Genomic DNA, 20,884 nt, shown 5'->3' on the forward strand with positions numbered 1-20,884 from the left:
GTACATGCCTAAGTAAATGGAAGATTGCTCCACTTATGCAAGGTCAATTTGCATGTTCTTGGTATCTAGGAACATCTAGGGACCTGGGGGTATGTATTTCCAGTGTCAGAAATATTGTGTCTGTTACTAGGCTGAGTAAATTGTAATGAATAAATTATGATTAATTATGATTTATGATTTTGATGATGATGATAAAAAATGTATACGGGGCACGAGAAAATGCTCACTGAGCTCATTCACCACCTTATTGAGATCATGTGTACAAAAAATCTAAGCAAATGAACCGCGGGAAGATGATTAAACAGAAGGATTTGTAGATACAGTAATTAATGATAATCGACTTTAATTATAAATTCATATTTGACCTTGAACTTAACCATGACCTTATTCTGGCCAAATCATACATCTATGGATAGGGAAAATGCTCCTCTTTCCAGTGGCAGGGTTGAATCTGGATTTAGTCATTTCTTGCGGTTTTTACGATAATTAGCATTTTCCGATACATTTGTATTTCTGATAAAACATATAAAACATCGGTAAAAATGAAAATATACACTTTGACTACTGGTTTTGATAGGGTTATGGTCTTTACTCTTGGCTACAAAAAAAATATTTAAAAACATTGACCTCTTAACATCCAAGGGCCCACATGTGGACGATTCTTTGCCGACCTCTAGTGGCTCGGGTGTGCATTTATTTTAATACAATATATAGATAGAATTAAAGCTCTATTTGTTGCCTGTCGATTGTCCTTTCAGGTGACAAAATCCGTTCAGCGGTTCTCGAGTTACATGCCGATATGTGAGGCGTGCCCCAAAGTACGCAAAAGTACACATTACCACCCCCGACTCCCGGGGCTCTAGCTCCGTCAATCATTTGGCGATGGCTGAGTGTGGCTTTCCAATCATACCCCATGATATGATAATTGGGGATCTAATACGGTCTCTATTGATCGATTTATGATAAAGAAAAGCAGGTTGATTAAGGCTTAACAGGTTTTAATGGTACAATTCTACACAGCCATAATACAAAACATTATTTCATTATCCATCACTGTATGGTATGGCAACACACCCAAACACACACTACACAGACTAGACAGGATCATAAAAAGGGCATCCAAAATCATCAACTGCAAACTCCCCACCCTGGACTCCATACACAAACATCACACCATCACACGCGCAAACAAAATCATTAGTGACCCCCTGCACCCAGCTCATCACCTCCTCCAACACCTCCCCTCTGGTAGGAGGTTCAGGTCACTAGGTAGTCGCACTGTAAGGTTCAATAACAGTTTCTTCCCCAAGGCCATACAACTGCTTAACTCCAACTCCCCCTAAATTTACCCCCTGCTGTTCTATATCATGCTAGCTTCCGCTCAGCGTCATATTGCACATATCTCGCTCCAGAGTATATATGTGTAACGGGGAAGCCTGTGAGCATATCCACAGTCACAGAAACAGGGGTGTTGACAAGTGACTGTGGCATTACGGGCTGGTAAGTTAAACTCACTACCTCATAACAGGGTTAATAGGCGCATAGGTACGGTACATAGCAGTGGATTCACTTCTTAGTGCAGCGGCCTATGTCGCCGCCCGCGGAGCGGGAGCTCCCCTGTTCGACTCCACCTCGGGACATCAGATTTTAATACACAACGCAGAGGAGTCCGAACCGATCTGTCACACTGGTGCCGCGTGACCAGGATGTTCTGAGGTGGCGTGAGTTTAGGGAGGTGAGTGTAACGGGGAAGCCCGTGAGTATATCCACAGTCACAGAAACAGGGGTGTTGACAAGTGACTGTGGCATTACGGGCTGGTAAGTTAAACTCACTTCCTCATAACAGGGTTAATATGCGCATAGGTACGGTACATAGCAGTGGATTAACTTCTTAGTGCAGCGGCCTATGTCGCCGCCCGCGGAGCGGGAGCTCCCCTGTTCGACTCCCCCTTGGGCCATCAGATTTTAATACACAACGCAGAGGAGTCCAAACCGATCTGTCACACTGGTGCCGCGTGACCAGGATGTTCTGAGGTGGCGTGAGTTTAGGGAGGTGAGTGTAACGGGGAAGCCTGTGAGTATATCCACAGTCACAGAAACAGGGGTGTTGACAAGTGACTGTGGCATTACGGGCTGGTAAGTTAAACTCACTTCCTCATAACAGGGTTAATAGGCGCATAGGTACGGTACATAGCAGTGGATTCACTTCTTAGTGCAGCGGCCTATGTCGCCGCCCGCGGAGCGGGAGCTCCCCTGTTCGACTCCCCCTCGGGACATCAGATTTTAATACACAACGCAGAGGAGTCCGAACCGATCTGTCACACATGCACTGAATAAATTTCAAAATGTACCTTTACATACCAACATCCGTCTGACCTAGGGATGTCCGATATTATCGGGCGACCGATATTATCGGCCGATATCGGCAGTAAAATGTGATATCGGAAAATATCGGTATCGGTTTAAAAAAGAAAAAAAACAATAACAATATTTGTTATATATATATCCAGTGAAATTATTAGTTACCTGAAATTATTCAGTTTTTTGGGGGGGGAAACCCTGCATATATCGGTATCGGTTGATATCGGTTGATATCGGTATCGGAAATTAAGAGTTGGACAATATCGGAATATCGGTATCGGTAAAAAAGCCAATATCGAGCATCCCTAGTCTGACCACACCCCCATCTGCTACCTATATAAGCAGGGGTGGGGCCACACACTCATCTCCTTCTCAAATTTCACCACAAACAAGTGCCTGTATACCACCACTTGAATTAGTAAAGGAAGAGAGGAAAACAGAAGACAAGGAGATACGTTGACATTATATCTTTATTTTCTCTCTCACTATTTTCGAGAAAATACGGCGATATTGTCTTCGTCACTGGAGTATCTGGAAGATGATGATCATTCTGACCTCCACCGGCGCCGCTGATATACTCCCCACCTGCAGTCCTCCTTGCTGCGGCTGGATAGGTATATTGAACCTCCGGTCATACAGATGGACTGTGAGAGGCACCGGCTGTTGTGAGAAACGGGTTGCTTCCGAGCTGGGTGAGTACTGTTTTGCTTGGGAGCACTAGTTGTCTGTTAATGCTATGGGGGTTAGCTGACAATTTTAAGCTCCGTTCTTAAGCGGCGGACCGAGGATCTTGGTCTGACGCCCATGATGGTCAACCTAGTGGGCCGCGACCGAGACCTGGTTGAACCCGGGATTCTCTGGACAAGCGGATGCTTCTCTGTCCCGTGCAGGCCCCATCTTTCACATGAATGTGGAAGTACACCCTAAAGCAAGAGGAAAAGTGGGCATGGCTCTTCGTTATCGGAAGTTCCATGCTCAAGTCGGCTGCAGCCCATACGGGAATTGTGCCGACTCCGCTGCATGTCTGGTAAATCACTGTTGAAAACTGTGTTGACATTTCTTTTTCTCTTCCCTAGGATGGGGAGGGACTCAGGAGGCGGCCTGTCTGAAGTGTGGCTTATTATGTCGTTGTGTACAGTTCAGGTGATAGCTGCTTAGCTGGCGTGCTAGTTTGTGGCCTACTGTTGTTAGCCAGTCAGCTGTTAGCTGCGGCACTAGCTCGTTGTGTTCACTAGGCTAGGAAACGTTAGCTTGTTGCTATCAGTCGGGTGGCTGTTAGCTTAATGCTACACTGTTGAACGTTACTGTGACTATAACATGCCTTAAACACTCTGACTACGACGTCATCTTTGACAGAGGATGTTAGTCGACCCTACATGCCATGCCAGCGAGGACTTCATCAACATGGAGAATGGCGGCTGGGTGGCGTAGCGGACATTACCCTCGTCACCAACGCAGGAGATGCCGGGTTCGACTCTGTGTCCCGTTGACCAGTGTTGCAGTCCTCTCGGCCTGCGCTCAGGGTGAAGGTAGGAGTCCTGACCGGACTTTAAACACTTCTTCTTTTCTTCCCTTCTAAATGTTTTGTAATAACGATGTTTCCAAAACATGTGTTGCTGCAATACATTGAGGATATGACGCGTGTTGTGTGTGAATTGTCTTGTCACTGGTATAGCTTCTCTCTCCACAGAAAATCGGCGTTGTTTTTTACATGTGTAAAAATGAACTGGTTAGTTGTGATGAGAACATGTGTGTTCATGTAACGTTTGTAACGTGGGTGAACTCACAACTAAGAGGGTTAATTAACCTGTGAAGCTATGCTTAGTGACATGTGATTGAGGAATGAATCTTTTTCTCAGCCTGTGATGACAATGAACAGCATGTTCACATATTAACAGGGGTACCTGTTCAACCTGGTCGTATCAAGGGTAAGGTAGGAGGGGTGACCCCCCCGGTTTCCCTGGGGCTTCCCCCCCTCCTCTCAGACATGTTTGTTTACAATATATTGTGTCACTGTGTTTGTGGGGATATGATGTAACCCTCAGCTGGGGTTGTGCTTCCGCTTGAGAAACTATTATTTTCCTAAAGAAAAGGTTGTTTGGTCACTTATCATGTGTGCTTAGCAAGGCCTGTGGCCAATATGTAATCAAGGACTTATGTCTCTCTCGTTATGAAAAACGGCGTTCCTCTGTAGTAAGAGTGTACTTTTGCCATTTTTTGTTGTGATGAAGGGTTGTGTGTGTCGTTGTGATCTACAACTGGGTTAGGTTTGGCCCACAGAAGCACATGTGTAAGTCTGGACCGGGGCTCTTAAAGGGGCCCTCTCTGTTCTGTGTTTTTTCCTTAGTAAAACTCAGATAGCAGGTTAGCACATGAGCTATGTGAAGCTGTTAGATGCTTCATGTAGCATGCTATGACTGGGTCATGCTCTACTTTATCATTACATCGTATCAGGGGTGAGGGGTCGTAAAGGGGTGAACTGGTAAACCTTTCCTCCCCTTTTCTGATTGGTCAGGGGTTAAAACCCCCTGTGCTTCAGGGTTCCTGTCACGTTGCTGTTCGGCACGTTACAGGGTAGGGGGGGGGGGGGAGTTTCCTGGTCCCACGACCTGAAAAATTGGGCGTGTGCACCGCGAAAATTCCCCCGCCATAGAGTACGTCACTGAGCGCGTTTCTATTGGTAAGACTTCCGTGAGTTGTTCAGGTTCCATGTTATGGATCTGTTTCAGGGAGTTGTCAGAGCTCCTCCTCACGAAGCTCCTCCTCAGGGAGAAGTGCCTTCTGTGAGTTTGGACTCTCCTTCCCAGTGAGGGAGCCTCCTCAGAGTTTCAGAGCCTCCTCCTCAGATTGTCAAGGTGAGTAGAACTTCAAAAGGGAGTTCTGCTCTATTGTATGTGTATTCGATTAAATTCGATTATTGAGTGTGTATTGGTTCAGTGCCTCCTCCTCGGAGAGCCCTAACCCAAGTGTTACATAGCTCAATGTTGCAATATTTCTTTTCAATCTATACAGCTCGCGTGGGAAGTCTCTCTGGGGATTCCCGTTTCCTCCCTGTGGCGAGGGTGGCGGGATGTAAAAATGAAAAAAAAATTACCCTCAGCCGCGTCACGTGGGATTCATGTCAGTCTGTGTTTCTTTCTTTTTTAATAAAAAGAGGAAAGGACATGAAGCACGACGGCTCCTTGTCGTTCTCCCAGGCGACTTGGAGGAACAATGTCTGGTGTCTTGTTAGACTATCCATTGATGTGTTTGGGTTTCGACGCGTACATAGTGCTGGCTCGGGCTGTTTCTGATAAGAATCACGCATGAGGCTGGTACGCCTTGGTTGCTCGTTATTAAAACTGCGTTTTTATAGGGCAACTGGGATGGAGGTTTTCTCTTCCGAGCGCCTGTTACTAGGTCTCGACGAATTCTCGTTCATATCTGGGGGATGTTAACGGAATAGATCGAAACATAGGTAGAGGCAGGGACGTGCACAGTACTTTAGAAAGGCAGGTGCCGAAAAAGGAGAAAAGGGCATCAATTATAAATGCAATGCGAGCGCGCACATCGCGCAATCCCGATTTTTTAGGTTAATACAAGTCTATGGTACATTCAGTTTCACCGATGTCACCAAAACTACATAGTGTCCCTTTAATAACACAATATGCGCTCCAGACCAACAGCTGCGGGCGCGCTGTGTTGAGAGAGCAAGAGAGAGAGAGAGAGAGAGAGAGAGAGAGAGAGAGAGAGAGAGAGAGAGAGAGAGAGAGAGAGAGAGAGAGAGAGCAAGAGAGAGACCGCATTAACTCACTTGTTAGTTGAAACGTGGTCCAGGTCAGGAGGGCTTGATGAAGTATTATGTCCACTGTCCCACAGTCACAGACTGTTGTCTTGATGTATATCGACTGTCCAGACTGCATCCAGCCAAATAGCTTATTGTTAGCAGTTAGCACAACACAAGTACTGATGAGCTGTGTCTACTGTCTGTCTTTGCCCATTTCTGCGTCGAACAGCCTGCAAACTACCTGGCGTTCTATCGCCATGCTCTAAGACAAACTCTAACCTTAACCAACTTTGAAAGAGTGCCTAAGCTTAACCGTCGAAAGAACTTGCCGTCACGCTCTAAGACAAACTCTAACCTGAACCTACTTCGAAGAGTGGCTAGGCAGAAACTGTGTAGAATCTGGCGTCGGCCAATCAGAGAGCGTCTGCCAGAAATGCGGCTACGGAAAGTATACAGGCGTCTGGCAGCGTGCGTAAATAATGGGTCCTTCCAGGAGAGGGGTAGGGGCATTTATCTCTCTTTCTTTACCTAATATTTAGATTCTATCATGACATCTTTCATTTGGAAGGGCAGGGCAGTCTATCTATATGTGCAACAGTAAAAAAAAAAATTAAAAAAGGGGCATAAAAAGGGCACTTTCTAATGAAAAATGAAAAAGGCAGGTGCCCGGGCACCCCTTCACGTCTATGTGTGCACGTGCCTGGGTAGAGGGGTCTCACGCCCTTGGGGTGAGCCACTGAGCGAGGTACGAATGGGACCGTCTGGGTGGCGCCCTCTTTTCATGTTTTAGATCGACACGCGTACCTACCCCCTCTCTTGGAGTGGAGATGTCGGCGTGATTAGGGCACGGGACTGGTCAGATTTTAATACACAACGCAGAGGATTGAAATTGATTGATTGATTGATTGAAAAGTTTATTAACAGATTGCAGAATGGGTACAGTACAGCTCAATACATACAATTGTTAAGGGGATGCAGACCAGAGAAAGACTTTCGTCTTGTTTACATCAGGGTCCCCCATTTTCAATTCATCATAACATATATGACATACATGACATACAGATAGACAGTACTGCTACATCTATACATTTATGACATATCAGATTTGCAAATACAGTACTGTTTGTGATACAAAAAGTGTCCAGAAAAAGAGTGTATATACATTTGACGTAGAAACTGTACATTGGAGGAGTTTGGGTGGGTGGGGTGGGGTTGGTGGGTGGGGGCTGTACATTGGAGGGGGGACACACTGTACTCTGTACATTGGAATACTGACAAAGCCATACTTGGTAATTTACTGTACAACTGGGTTAAGACATTTGTAGGGGCCAGTTTCGAATTGCAGTCTCCCGTAGGTGTTCTTTGAGAGTGTTTTTGAAAGTGGGTAGTGATTCACATTCCTTTACAGCTTTGGGTAGGGCGTTCCACATTGATGTGGCATAATTGCAAAACGTGTTTAGTCCCTTGTTTGAGCCGAATCTGGGTTTAACATGATTTGTGGAGCTCCCTCTGGTGTTGTGATCGTGGTATTCACTGACCTTTGGGAAGTATTTTGACATGTACATGGGTACCTTGGTCGCGTAGTGTATCTTGTAGACCAGGCCCATTGCAAGTTGCTGTACTCTGTCGTCTACTCTAAGCCATCCTAGGTTGTCAAAGTGGGCCGGGGTGAGGTGGGTTCTAGGAGTCAGGTCAAGCAGTAGTCTGACTAGCTTGTTTTGAGATGTTTGTAATTAGTTTTTTAGTGCCTTTGAGGTGCTTTGGTACCATGAGGTGCAAGCATAGTCGTAGTACCCTTGAATGAGTGCTCCTGCCAGAGTCTTCAGGGTATTCTTGTTTACCAGAGAGGAGATCCGGTACAAGAATCGAGTTCGTTGGTTGACTTTTTTTATTACATTGGATGCCATTTTGTCACAGGAAAGATTAGCCTCTAGGATGGAACCTAGGTAGGTAATTTCATCTTTCCTTGTGACAATATTGTCACCCACTGTAACTGAGAAGCCGTCGGTCTTGCTGAGTTTGTTATTTGAACCGAAGAGTATGGACTCTGTTTTGGTTCTGGTCACGCTGGTCCAGGTCAGTTAACCCGTTGTCCGCCGGGGACGCAGATCTGCTGTTCTGGTACCCTGAGGGACTTGTGCTTTTTTCGGGGGGGAAAATGCCGGGTCGGCCCGGGTGTCACAGGGTTGGGCGTTATGGAGACCCTTTGTTGGGTACATGTTGTACCCTGTGCTCCTTTTTCCTTTCGCCCCTCTCTTACGCATGGCGAAGATGGGGCTGTTGGGGTTGTCTTATGGACCTCCTCTGGCATCCCTGTGTGCTTCCCGGGCCGCTGGGCCCGGTCTGAAGTAGTGTTTCGTCGACCCGTAGGCCTGGAATAACCCCTTTTTGAAAACTGAAACACTTGTACTGCGGTATAGCCAGTGTATACCCGCAGGTCTGTTTTGGAGTTTTTTCTTGAGGGGTTATAGGAACAACCACCGCATGTGGTACCGAGAGGGTTGTTGATTCCCTGGTGTGTTGGAGCAGAGTCAACTCCCAGGTTACCCGGTTGAGTGTGCCCCTGCATGTTCATGACGTCTGCCAATCGTGTCAGCCTTCTCTGCCTCGTCCCCTCTGGGTCGGGTTTTTTTTGGTGGAGGCTTTTGTCATGGTGCGCAACAATGCCAGCATACGCCCCTTCCGCCGGGGGTGCTGTTTTCAGTTGACCCCTTTGGCGCCTGTCTTGTCCACAGTGCTCCAGGCTCGGGTCAAATGCCTGCTGCCTGGATTGAGAGATCGACCCCTTCTGGTGGTCGTCTCCCCGGTGCGCTGCCTGCTCCCGCTGTAGTGTAGCCTCTTGAGTGCTTCGAGTTACAGCCATGCTGACTGCCTGAGTGTGCCAGGGTCAGTGTGCCATGCGGCGTGCTAGTGGGGGGAAGGACCCGCTCTTGGAGGGGCCCTGTCCGAATACGCTGGCGATGTGGGGGGCGGTGTCACTAGTGACCGCCTGGTGAGGTCTTGATGCTGTGGCGTCGTTGACCTCTCCGGGCCCCCTTTTTCCGGGGGATCCAGTCCCTTCAGTGGGTCTGGGTCTTCTTTCGCGCTCCGCTGCTACGGCCTTGCCACGGGGTTGAGTTTGCTCTAGACCCAGTGTTTTTGGGGGCAGTAACAAGGTTTGTTCCTTCCGTTCGTTCCCTGGTGGCATGCGGGTTGTGCGTGTGTGTAGTCGTGGGGTCAAGCCACGGTCTGCTCACCCTGTGCGTTGAGTTGCTCCAGTTTCTCTTTGCACGGTCGGATCCGTCTCCCTCCCGTCCTCCAATAGGGGGGGTATCCTCCATTAGGGAGGGTCGGGGGGCTCGGTCCTCCCCGGTCTGATGGTTGTGGGGGGCCTCAGCGGGGTACATTTGTCGAGCTTTTAGCTCCCGCTCAGCTCCTGTTGTGCAATATGACGCTGAGCGGAAGCTAGCATGATATAGAACGTAAGGTTATGAATATAACCGTAGTTCTATGAATGCTAGTGACGCTCAGCGTCTAGACACCACTGCGGCCCTTGATCTTTCATTGTGGTGAAATTTTTTGGGAAGGAGTTGAGTGTGTGGCCCCACCCCTGCTTATATAGGTAGCAGATGGGGGTGTGGTCAGACGGATGTTGGTATGTAAAGGTACATTTTGACATTTATTCAGTGCATATACACTGGAGCGAGATATGTGCAATATGACGCTGAGCGTCACTAGCATTCATAGAACTATGCTTATATTCATAACCTTACGTTATGTTTCTTCTGGTTTATGTTAACATTGAACTGACATCTATAGTTTTTCATACTGTACTGTTTCTGTCATGTATTTGTTCTAGGTGGTGTTTTCTGTACTGTACTGTTCCATGTGTCTTTTTATGTTTTATGTGCTGTATTGTTGCAGCTACCACCTGCACCGTGCTTGAATTCCACCGGCCTGGCCGTGTGGCAAAAGGAACTTGAACTTGAACTTGAACTTGATGTGGAACAATATGTAATCATAAAAATGTAGAACAGCAGCCTACAGTAGCTTACATTCCATTGGTAGTCATTGGTAGTCATTGTCTAAACTGTAATTAAAGTCAGTATGAGGAGTTTTATAGCTCAGTAAGACCAGATTGTTTCTTATAAAACCACAGTGTATTCACATTTGCCTACTCATTCCAAAGAGGTTCTTGGGTAATTTGCTGCAGCACACTAGATCCTTCATTCTGACATTGCTATGTATTTGTGTCTTCAAATACAGCTTTGTCTTTAAACTCACTGCATTATGGAGCATTAGCATATAATATAGCCCCACATTTTCAAAAATCACTTTGTAAATCACAGGGTTGTCTATTCCAGAACCATTCTTGAAAGGTAGGAATTGATTTAGTGCAGTCTTCCCCCTTGGGGATTTCATTAGAAACATTTGGAGCTCATTATTAATTAACTCTTCTTTTTACATGGAAATGAGCTTTTCTCTGCCCCTTTTTTTTTTGCTGTAATCACTGACGTAACATTCATTTCAACCTCTGCATGCAACATTTTGTATTATTCTGTTACTATACAATGCTATTATTTGTCACACCTGCAACTCACCAATGGTGCAGAATTAGGCCTGTCATGCATAAACCACATCATCTGAATTATGCAAGGTACATTGCAAGTCTGACAGCATCTGGCTCTCCTTCTTTGACCCCTACCGAATGTGAACATGTGTAAATGGAAAATGTATCATTTAAGTGTATTTCTCTTTGGTAGAGTATAACATTTAGGGGAGCATGGGGTAATATGAGCCAGTGGGTCAGCTGACCCCGCCCCCTGTATGTAGGGAAACATACAAAATATTTGTGATTTGACAACAGATTTAGGAAGAACCCTTAATTTTACTCAGGCTTTGATGGAGGGAATCGGAAAAGTGGTGAACACATGGTGGTGAAACGTATTTTTGCACTGTATATGAAAAACAGTTTCAGCGCTTCTCTGAGGGGCCTACTAACTAACACACAGACTGTGAAATAAGACAACCCAGTCTGATTTCTTTGGGCTGCCTCGGTCAGAAAACATGTACTGCACACAGGGGCGTAGCTGGGGGGGGGGAGCTTAGGGTGATTCCAAGGGCCCAGCACTGGGGGGGGGGGGGGGGGGGGCAGATTTTTTATTTTTTTTTTATAGACATCACTCATGTGTATTTATTGATGCTCTCATTGATACTATGTTTGTTTCTGAAGTGTGTGTGTGTGTGTGTGTGTGTGTGTGTGTGTGTGTGTGTGTGTGTGTGTGTGTGTGTGTGTGTGTGTGTGTGTGTGTGTGTGTGTGTGTGTGTGTGTGTGTGTGTGTGTGTGTGTGTGTGTGTGTGTGTGTGTGTTTGTTTTTCTATCCTGCTGGGGACCATGACCTGACATATCACTCACGCCGTGGGGACCCATTTTTCCCGTGGGGACCGAGTCCTGGTCCCCACGGGCACGAGCATTGCAATCAATAGAAAACAGCTTGCTGATATGCCTGGTGCTATTTTTTTTGAGAAAAAAAAAAGGTCCCCTGGAAGTAAATTTTCAAGACTTTGTGTGTGCCCTTGTGGTTACACACGGTATTGCGGTGTGTGAGTTTGCTTGGCGGGGTCCGGTTCCTGAATCTGTGTGTGTGTGTGCCCTTGTGGTTACACACGGTATTGCATGTGTGCGCTCTTGTGGTTACACACGGTATTGCGGTGTGTGTGTGTGCTCTTGTGGTTGCAGTGTGTGTGTGTGTGTGTGTGTAAGTGTGTAACATTTGGTCATTTGTGCACATAGTACACATTTATCTCTCTTTCTTTACCTAATATTTAGATTCTATCATGACATCTTTCATTTGGAAGGGCAGGGCAGTCTATCTATATGTGCAACAGTAAAAAAAAAATTTAAAAAGGGGCATAAAAAGGGCACTTTCTAATGAAAAATGAAAAAGGCAGGTGCCCGGGCACCCCTTCACGTCTATGTGTGCACGTGCCTGGGTAGAGGGGTCTCACGCCCTTGGGGTGAGCCACTGAGCGAGGTACGAATGGGACCGTCTGGGTGGCGCCCTCTTTTCATGTTTTAGATCGACACGCGTACCTACCCCCTCTCTTGGAGTGGAGATGTCGGCGTGATTAGGGCACGGGACTGGTCAGATTTTAATACACAACGCAGAGGATTGAAATTGATTGATTGATTGATTGAAAAGTTTATTAACAGATTGCAGAATGGGTACAGTACAGCTCAATACATACAATTGTTAAGGGGATGCAGACCAGAGAAAGACTTTCGTCTTGTTTACATCAGGGTCCCCCATTTTCAATTCATCATAACATATATGACATACATGACATACAGATAGACAGTACTGCTACATCTATACATTTATGACATATCAGATTTGCAAATACAGTACTGTTTGTGATACAAAAAGTGTCCAGAAAAAGAGTGTATATACATTTGACGTAGAAACTGTACATTGGAGGAGTTTGGGTGGGTGGGGTGGGGTTGGTGGGTGGGGGCTGTACATTGGAGGGGGGACACACTGTACTCTGTACATTGGAATACTGACAAAGCCATACTTGGTAATTTACTGTACAACTGGGTTAAGACATTTGTAGGGGCCAGTTTCGAATTGCAGTCTCCCGTAGGTGTTCTTTGAGAGTGTTTTTGAAAGTGGGTAGTGATTCACATTCCTTTACAGCTTTGGGTAGGGCGTTCCACATTGATGTGGCATAATTGCAAAACGTGTTTAGTCCCTTGTTTGAGCCGAATCTGGGTTTAACATGATTTGTGGAGCTCCCTCTGGTGTTGTGATCGTGGTATTCACTGACCTTTGGGAAGTATTTTGACATGTACATGGGTACCTTGGTCGCGTAGTGTATCTTGTAGACCAGGCCCATTGCAAGTTGCTGTACTCTGTCGTCTACTCTAAGCCATCCTAGGTTGTCAAAGTGGGCCGGGGTGAGGTGGGTTCTAGGAGTCAGGTCAAGCAGTAGTCTGACTAGCTTGTTTTGAGATGTTTGTAATTAGTTTTTTAGTGCCTTTGAGGTGCTTTGGTACCATGAGGTGCAAGCATAGTCGTAGTACCCTTGAATGAGTGCTCCTGCCAGAGTCTTCAGGGTATTCTTGTTTACCAGAGAGGAGATCCGGTACAAGAATCGAGTTCGTTGGTTGACTTTTTTTATTACATTGGATGCCATTTTGTCACAGGAAAGATTAGCCTCTAGGATGGAACCTAGGTAGGTAATTTCATCTTTCCTTGTGACAATATTGTCACCCACTGTAACTGAGAAGCCGTCGGTCTTGCTGAGTTTGTTATTTGAACCGAAGAGTATGGACTCTGTTTTGGTTCTGGTCACGCTGGTCCAGGTCAGTTAACCCGTTGTCCGCCGGGGACGCAGATCTGCTGTTCTGGTACCCTGAGGGACTTGTGCTTTTTTCGGGGGGGAAAATGCCGGGTCGGCCCGGGTGTCACAGGGTTGGGCGTTATGGAGACCCTTTGTTGGGTACATGTTGTACCCTGTGCTCCTTTTTCCTTTCGCCCCTCTCTTACGCATGGCGAAGATGGGGCTGTTGGGGTTGTCTTATGGACCTCCTCTGGCATCCCTGTGTGCTTCCCGGGCCGCTGGGCCCGGTCTGAAGTAGTGTTTCGTCGACCCGTAGGCCTGGAATAACCCCTTTTTGAAAACTGAAACACTTGTACTGCGGTATAGCCAGTGTATACCCGCAGGTCTGTTTTGGAGTTTTTTCTTGAGGGGTTATAGGAACAACCACCGCATGTGGTACCGAGAGGGTTGTTGATTCCCTGGTGTGTTGGAGCAGAGTCAACTCCCAGGTTACCCGGTTGAGTGTGCCCCTGCATGTTCATGACGTCTGCCAATCGTGTCAGCCTTCTCTGCCTCGTCCCCTCTGGGTCGGGTTTTTTTTGGTGGAGGCTTTTGTCATGGTGCGCAACAATGCCAGCATACGCCCCTTCCGCCGGGGGTGCTGTTTTCAGTTGACCCCTTTGGCGCCTGTCTTGTCCACAGTGCTCCAGGCTCGGGTCAAATGCCTGCTGCCTGGATTGAGAGATCGACCCCTTCTGGTGGTCGTCTCCCCGGTGCGCTGCCTGCTCCCGCTGTAGTGTAGCCTCTTGAGTGCTTCGAGTTACAGCCATGCTGACTGCCTGAGTGTGCCAGGGTCAGTGTGCCATGCGGCGTGCTAGTGGGGGGAAGGACCCGCTCTTGGAGGGGCCCTGTCCGAATACGCTGGCGATGTGGGGGGCGGTGTCACTAGTGACCGCCTGGTGAGGTCTTGATGCTGTGGCGTCGTTGACCTCTCCGGGCCCCCTTTTTCCGGGGGATCCAGTCCCTTCAGTGGGTCTGGGTCTTCTTTCGCGCTCCGCTGCTACGGCCTTGCCACGGGGTTGAGTTTGCTCTAGACCCAGTGTTTTTGGGGGCGGTAACAAGGTTTGTTCCTTCCGTTCGTTCCCTGGTGGCATGCGGGTTGTGCGTGTGTGTAGTCGTGGGGTCAAGCCACGGTCTGCTCACCCTGTGCGTTGAGTTGCTCCAGTTTCTCTTTGCACGGTCGGATCCGTCTCCCTCCCGTCCTCCAATAGGGGGGGTATCCTCCATTAGGGAGGGTCGGGGGGCTCGGTCCTCCCCGGTCTGATGGTTGTGGGGGGCCTCAGCGGGGTACATTTGTCGAGCTTTTAGCTCCCGCTCAGCTCCTGTTGTGCAATATGACGCTGAGCGGAAGCTAGCATGATATAGAACGTAAGGTTATGAATATAACCGTAGTTCTATGAATGCTAGTGACGCTCAGCGTCTAGACACCACTGCGGCCCTTGATCTTTCATTGTGGTGAAATTTTTTGGGAAGGAGTTGAGTGTGTGGCCCCACCCCTGCTTATATAGGTAGCAGATGGGGGTGTGGTCAGACGGATGTTGGTATGTAAAGGTACATTTTGACATTTATTCAGTGCATATACACTGGAGCGAGATATGTGCAATATGACGCTGAGCGTCACTAGCATTCATAGAACTATGCTTATATTCATAACCTTACGTTATGTTTCTTCTGGTTTATGTTAACATTGAACTGACATCTATAGTTTTTCATACTGTACTGTTTCTGTCATGTATTTGTTCTAGGTGGTGTTTTCTGTACTGTACTGTTCCATGTGTCTTTTTATGTTTTATGTGCTGTATTGTTGCAGCTACCACCTGCACCGTGCTTGAATTCCACCGGCCTGGCCGTGTGGCAAAAGGAACTTGAACTTGAACTTGAACTTGATGTGGAACAATATGTAATCATAAAAATGTAGAACAGCAGCCTACAGTAGCTTACATTCCATTGGTAGTCATTGGTAGTCATTGTCTAAACTGTAATTAAAGTCAGTATGAGGAGTTTTATAGCTCAGTAAGACCAGATTGTTTCTTATAAAACCACAGTGTATTCACATTTGCCTACTCATTCCAAAGAGGTTCTTGGGTAATTTGCTGCAGCACACTAGATCCTTCATTCTGACATTGCTATGTATTTGTGTCTTCAAATACAGCTTTGTCTTTAAACTCACTGCATTATGGAGCATTAGCATATAATATAGCCCCACATTTTCAAAAATCACTTTGTAAATCACAGGGTTGTCTATTCCAGAACCATTCTTGAAAGGTAGGAATTGATTTAGTGCAGTCTTCCCCCTTGGGGATTTCATTAGAAACATTTGGAGCTCATTATTAATTAACTCTTCTTTTTACATGGAAATGAGCTTTTCTCTGCCCCTTTTTTTTTTGCTGTAATCACTGACGTAACATTCATTTCAACCTCTGCATGCAACATTTTGTATTATTCTGTTACTATACAATGCTATTATTTGTCACACCTGCAACTCACCAATGGTGCAGAATTAGGCCTGTCATGCATAAACCACATCATCTGAATTATGCAAGGTACATTGCAAGTCTGACAGCATCTGGCTCTCCTTCTTTGACCCCTACCGAATGTGAACATGTGTAAATGGAAAATGTATCATTTAAGTGTATTTCTCTTTGGTAGAGTATAACATTTAGGGGAGCATGGGGTAATATGAGCCAGTGGGTCAGCTGACCCCGCCCCCTGTATGTAGGGAAACATACAAAATATTTGTGATTTGACAACAGATTTAGGAAGAACCCTTAATTTTACTCAGGCTTTGATGGAGGGAATCGGAAAAGTGGTGAACACATGGTGGTGAAACGTATTTTTGCACTGTATATGAAAAACAGTTTCAGCGCTTCTCTGAGGGGCCTACTAACTAACACACAGACTGTGAAATAAGACAACCCAGTCTGATTTCTTTGGGCTGCCTCGGTCAGAAAACATGTACTGCACACAGGGGCGTAGCTGGGGGGGGGGAGCTTAGGGTGATTCCAAGGGCCCAGCACTGGGGGGGGGGGGGGGGGGGGCAGATTTTTTTTTTTTTTTTTTTTTATAGACATCACTCATGTGTATTTATTGATGCTCTCATTGATACTATGTTTGTTTCTGAAGTGTGTGTGTGTGTGTGTGTGTGTGTGTGTGTGTGTGTGTGTGTGTGTGTGTGTGTGTGTGTGTGTGTGTGTGTGTGTGTGTGTGTGTGTGTGTGTGTGTGTGTGTGTGTGTGTGTGTGTGTGTGTGTGTGTGTGTGTGTGTGTGTGTTTGTTTTTCTATCCTGCTGGGGACCATGACCTGACATATCACTCACGCCGTGGGGACCCATTTTTCCCGTGGGGACCGAGTCCTGGTCCCCACGGGCACGAGCATTGCAATCAATAGAAAACAGCTTGCTGATATGCCTGGTGCTATTTTTTTTGAGAAAAAAAAAAGGTCCCCTGGAAGTAAATTTTCAAGACTTTGTGTGTGCCCTTGTGGTTACACACGGTATTGCGGTGTGTGAGTTTGCTTGGCGGGGTCCGGTTCCTGAATCTGTGTGTGTGTGTGCCCTTGTGGTTACACACGGTATTGCATGTGTGCGCTCTTGTGGTTACACACGGTATTGCGGTGTGTGTGTGTGCTCTTGTGGTTGCAGTGTGTGTGTGTGTGTGTAAGTGTGTAACATTTGGTCATTTGTGCACATAGTACCACTATAAAAACAATAGTCCTCATTTCATTGGACTGTAAATTTAATTACTGTATTCAAAGGATTGAAAATGTTATTAACAGATTGCACATTACACACTGGTGCTGTAGAGACATCACATTACACACTGTGTAGTGCTGTAGACATTGATTGATTGATTGATTGATTGATTGATTGATTGATTGATTGATTGATTGATTGATTGATTGATTGATTGATTGATTGATTGTACATTTTATTAACAGATTGCAGAATGGGTACAATACAGTACGGCTCAATACACACAATTGTTAAGGGGGTGCAGACCAGAGAAAGACTTTCGTCTTGTTTACATCAGGGTCCCCCATTTTCAATTCATCATAACATACATTACATACATGACATACAGATAGACAGTACTGTTACATCCAGACATTTATGACATACCAGATCTACAAATATACAGTACTGTTTAAGAGTACAATGTCTATCATATATTGTAGACCCTGGCGTTGGAACCTCTGATTAATAGACAGTTTCTAAGAAGAGAGTACTGTTACATTATATACATTTGAGAGTATATACATTTGAGGGGGAAGAAACTGTACATTGGAGGAGGTTGGGTAGGTGGGGTGGGGGGCGACGGTGAGTGGGTGGGGTGGAAGGCGGGGACTCTGTCTGTAAATAAACAGTACTGTATATTTGTATATCTTGTATGTCATAAATGTTATGATTTGACTGCCTCTTTGAACTGCTCAGGCAAGCGATACCGGAGTCTCAGGGAAAGCACAGAGATACTCAGAAGGAACTTCTATCCCCAGGCCATCAGGATGCTCAACGACAATAACACTATGTAACAAACCATCAAATACACTCACAGCACACACATCCACACGTACACACTCACTTTAAATAAACAACTCACTGTAGCACCCACTTTAGACACTTTAACACACTTTATATTTATTGGTAAAGAGATTTGCACTACAACTGATACGTTATTGCACCTTACCCTAAGTTGTACCTCATCCCACTTCTGCATTGTACTGTATATTATATTGTAACTCAGTAACCTTTTCTCTACTCTGCATTGTATATTGTATATATCATGCATATTGAACACTTTTGTTTACACTTTCTATTTTATACTTATTTTATACTTATCTATTTTTATCTAGCACACTCTCAGGAGCAAAACAGAAAGAAGCATTTCATATAAAAGTATTCTGTATTTTTGTATGACAACTAATAAAGAAACTTGATTAATTGAAAATGAGGGACCCTGATGTAAACAAGTCTTTCTCTGGTTTGCATCCCCTTAACAATTGTGTGTATTGAGCCGTACTGTATTGTACCCATTCTGCAATCTGTTAAATAAAATGTTCAATCAATCAATCAAACCATACAAGCTAGCTGTCTAGTTAGCTTGCATTAGCTCACTCTAATTAGCTTGCTAGCTAGATTGCTAGTTAGTATGATAAGCCAAAAGCTTATCATAAAAAAACACATATATTGACAGAATCATTGGTCCAAGTCATAACTGGTAGCTAGCTAATGCGATCTAGCTTGCTAGCATGAGCTATCTTACTAACTACATAGTTAGCACAAGCTAGCTTGCTAACTAGCTAGCGCAAGCTAGCTTGCTAAACAGGAAGCTGACTTGCTAACTAGCTAGCGCGAGCTAGCTTGCTAAATGGGTACAATACAGTACGGCTCAATACACACAATTGTTAAGGGGATGCAGACCAGAGAAAGACTTTCGTCTTGTTTACATCAGGGTCCCCCATTTTCAATTCATCATAACATACATTACATACATGACATACAGATAGACAGTACTGTTACATCCAGACATTTATGACATACCAGATCTACAAATATACAGTACAGTACTGTTTAAGAGTACAATGCCTGTCATATATTGTAGACCCTGGCGTTGGAAACTCTGATTAATAGACAGTTTCTAAGAAGAGAGTACTGTTACATTATATACATTTGAGAGTATATACATTTGAGGGGGAAGAAACTGTACATTGGAGGAGGTTGGGTAGGTGGGGTGGGGGGGGGGGGGAGTGAGTAGGTGGGGTGGGAGACGGGGACTTTGTCTGTAAATAAACAGTACTGTATATTTGTATATCTTGTATGTCATAAATGTTATGATTTGACTGCCTCTTTGAACTGCTCAGGCAAGCGATACCGGAGTCTCAGGGAAAGCACAGAGATACTCAGAAGGAGCTTCTATCCCCAGGCCATCAGGATCGATGCTCAACGACAATAACACTATGTAACAAACCATCAAATACACTCACAGCACACACATCCACACATACACACTCACTTTAAATAAACAACTCACTGTAGCACCCACTTTAGACACTTTAACACACTTTATATTTATTGGTAAAGAGATTTGCACTACAACTGATACGTCATTGCACCTTACCCTAAGTTGTACCTCATCCCACTTCTGCATTGTACTGTATATTGTATTGTAACTCAGTAACTTTTTCTCTACTCTGCATTGTATATTGTATATATCATGCATATTGAACACTTTTGTTTACACTTTCTATTTTATACTTATCTATTTTTATCTAGCACACTCAGGAGCAAAACAGAAAGAAGCATTTCATATAAAAGTATTCTGTATTTTTGTATGACAACTAATAAAGAAACTTGATTAATTGAAAATGGGGGACCCTGATGTAAACAAGTCTTTCTCTGGTTTGCATCCCCTTAACAATTGTGTGTATTGAGCCGTACTGTATTGTACCCATTCTGCAATGTTAAATAAAATGTTCAATCAATCAATCAAACCATACAAGCTAGCTGTCTAGTTAGCTTGCATTAGCTCACTCTAATTAGCTCGCTAGCTAGATTGCTAGTTAGTATGATAAGCCAAAAGCTTATCATAAAAAAACACATATATTGACAGAATCATTGGTCCAAGTCATAACTGGTAGCTAGCTAATGCGATCTAGCTTGCTAGCATGAGCTATCTTACTAACTACATAGTTAGCACAAGCTAGCTTGCTAACTAGCTAGCGCAAGCTAGCTTGCTAAACAGGAAGCTGACTTGCTAACTAGCTAGCGCGAGCTAGCTTGCTAAATGGGTACAATACAGTACGGCTCAATACACACAATTGTTAAGGGGATGCAGACCAGAGAAAGACTTTCGTCTTGTTTACATCAGGGTCCCCCATTTTCAATTCATCATAACATACATTACATACATGACATACAGATAGACAGTACTGTTACATCCAGACATTTATGACATACCAGATCTACAAATATACAGTACAGTACTGTTTAAGAGTACAATGTCTGTCATATATTGTAGACCCTGGCGTTGGAAACTCTGATTAATAGACAGTTTCTAAGAAGAGAGTACTGTTACATTATATACATTTGAGAGTATATACATTTGAGGGGGAAGAAACTGTACAACTGTACAAACAAAACTGTACATTGGAATATTGACAAGACCATACTTGGTAATTTACTGTACATTGGAGGGGGTTGTGTTGTGCTGTAGCAGCCAATCAACTATAGATGTAGGCAAAGAAGTTTATGTCTGTATTTTTGTACTGTTGTGAAGCACTTTGAACTGCAATTTCTATATGAAAAGTGCTAGACAAATAAGATTATTATTATTATATTATTATATTAATATGTATTAATATGTAATATGTACCTACACAAATAATTTTTTTTGTCCATTG

The sequence above is a fragment of the Notolepis coatsorum genome, assembly GCF_963971535.1.
Source record: "Notolepis coatsorum genome assembly, chromosome: 19".
NCBI lineage: Eukaryota > Metazoa > Chordata > Actinopteri > Aulopiformes > Paralepididae > Notolepis > Notolepis coatsorum.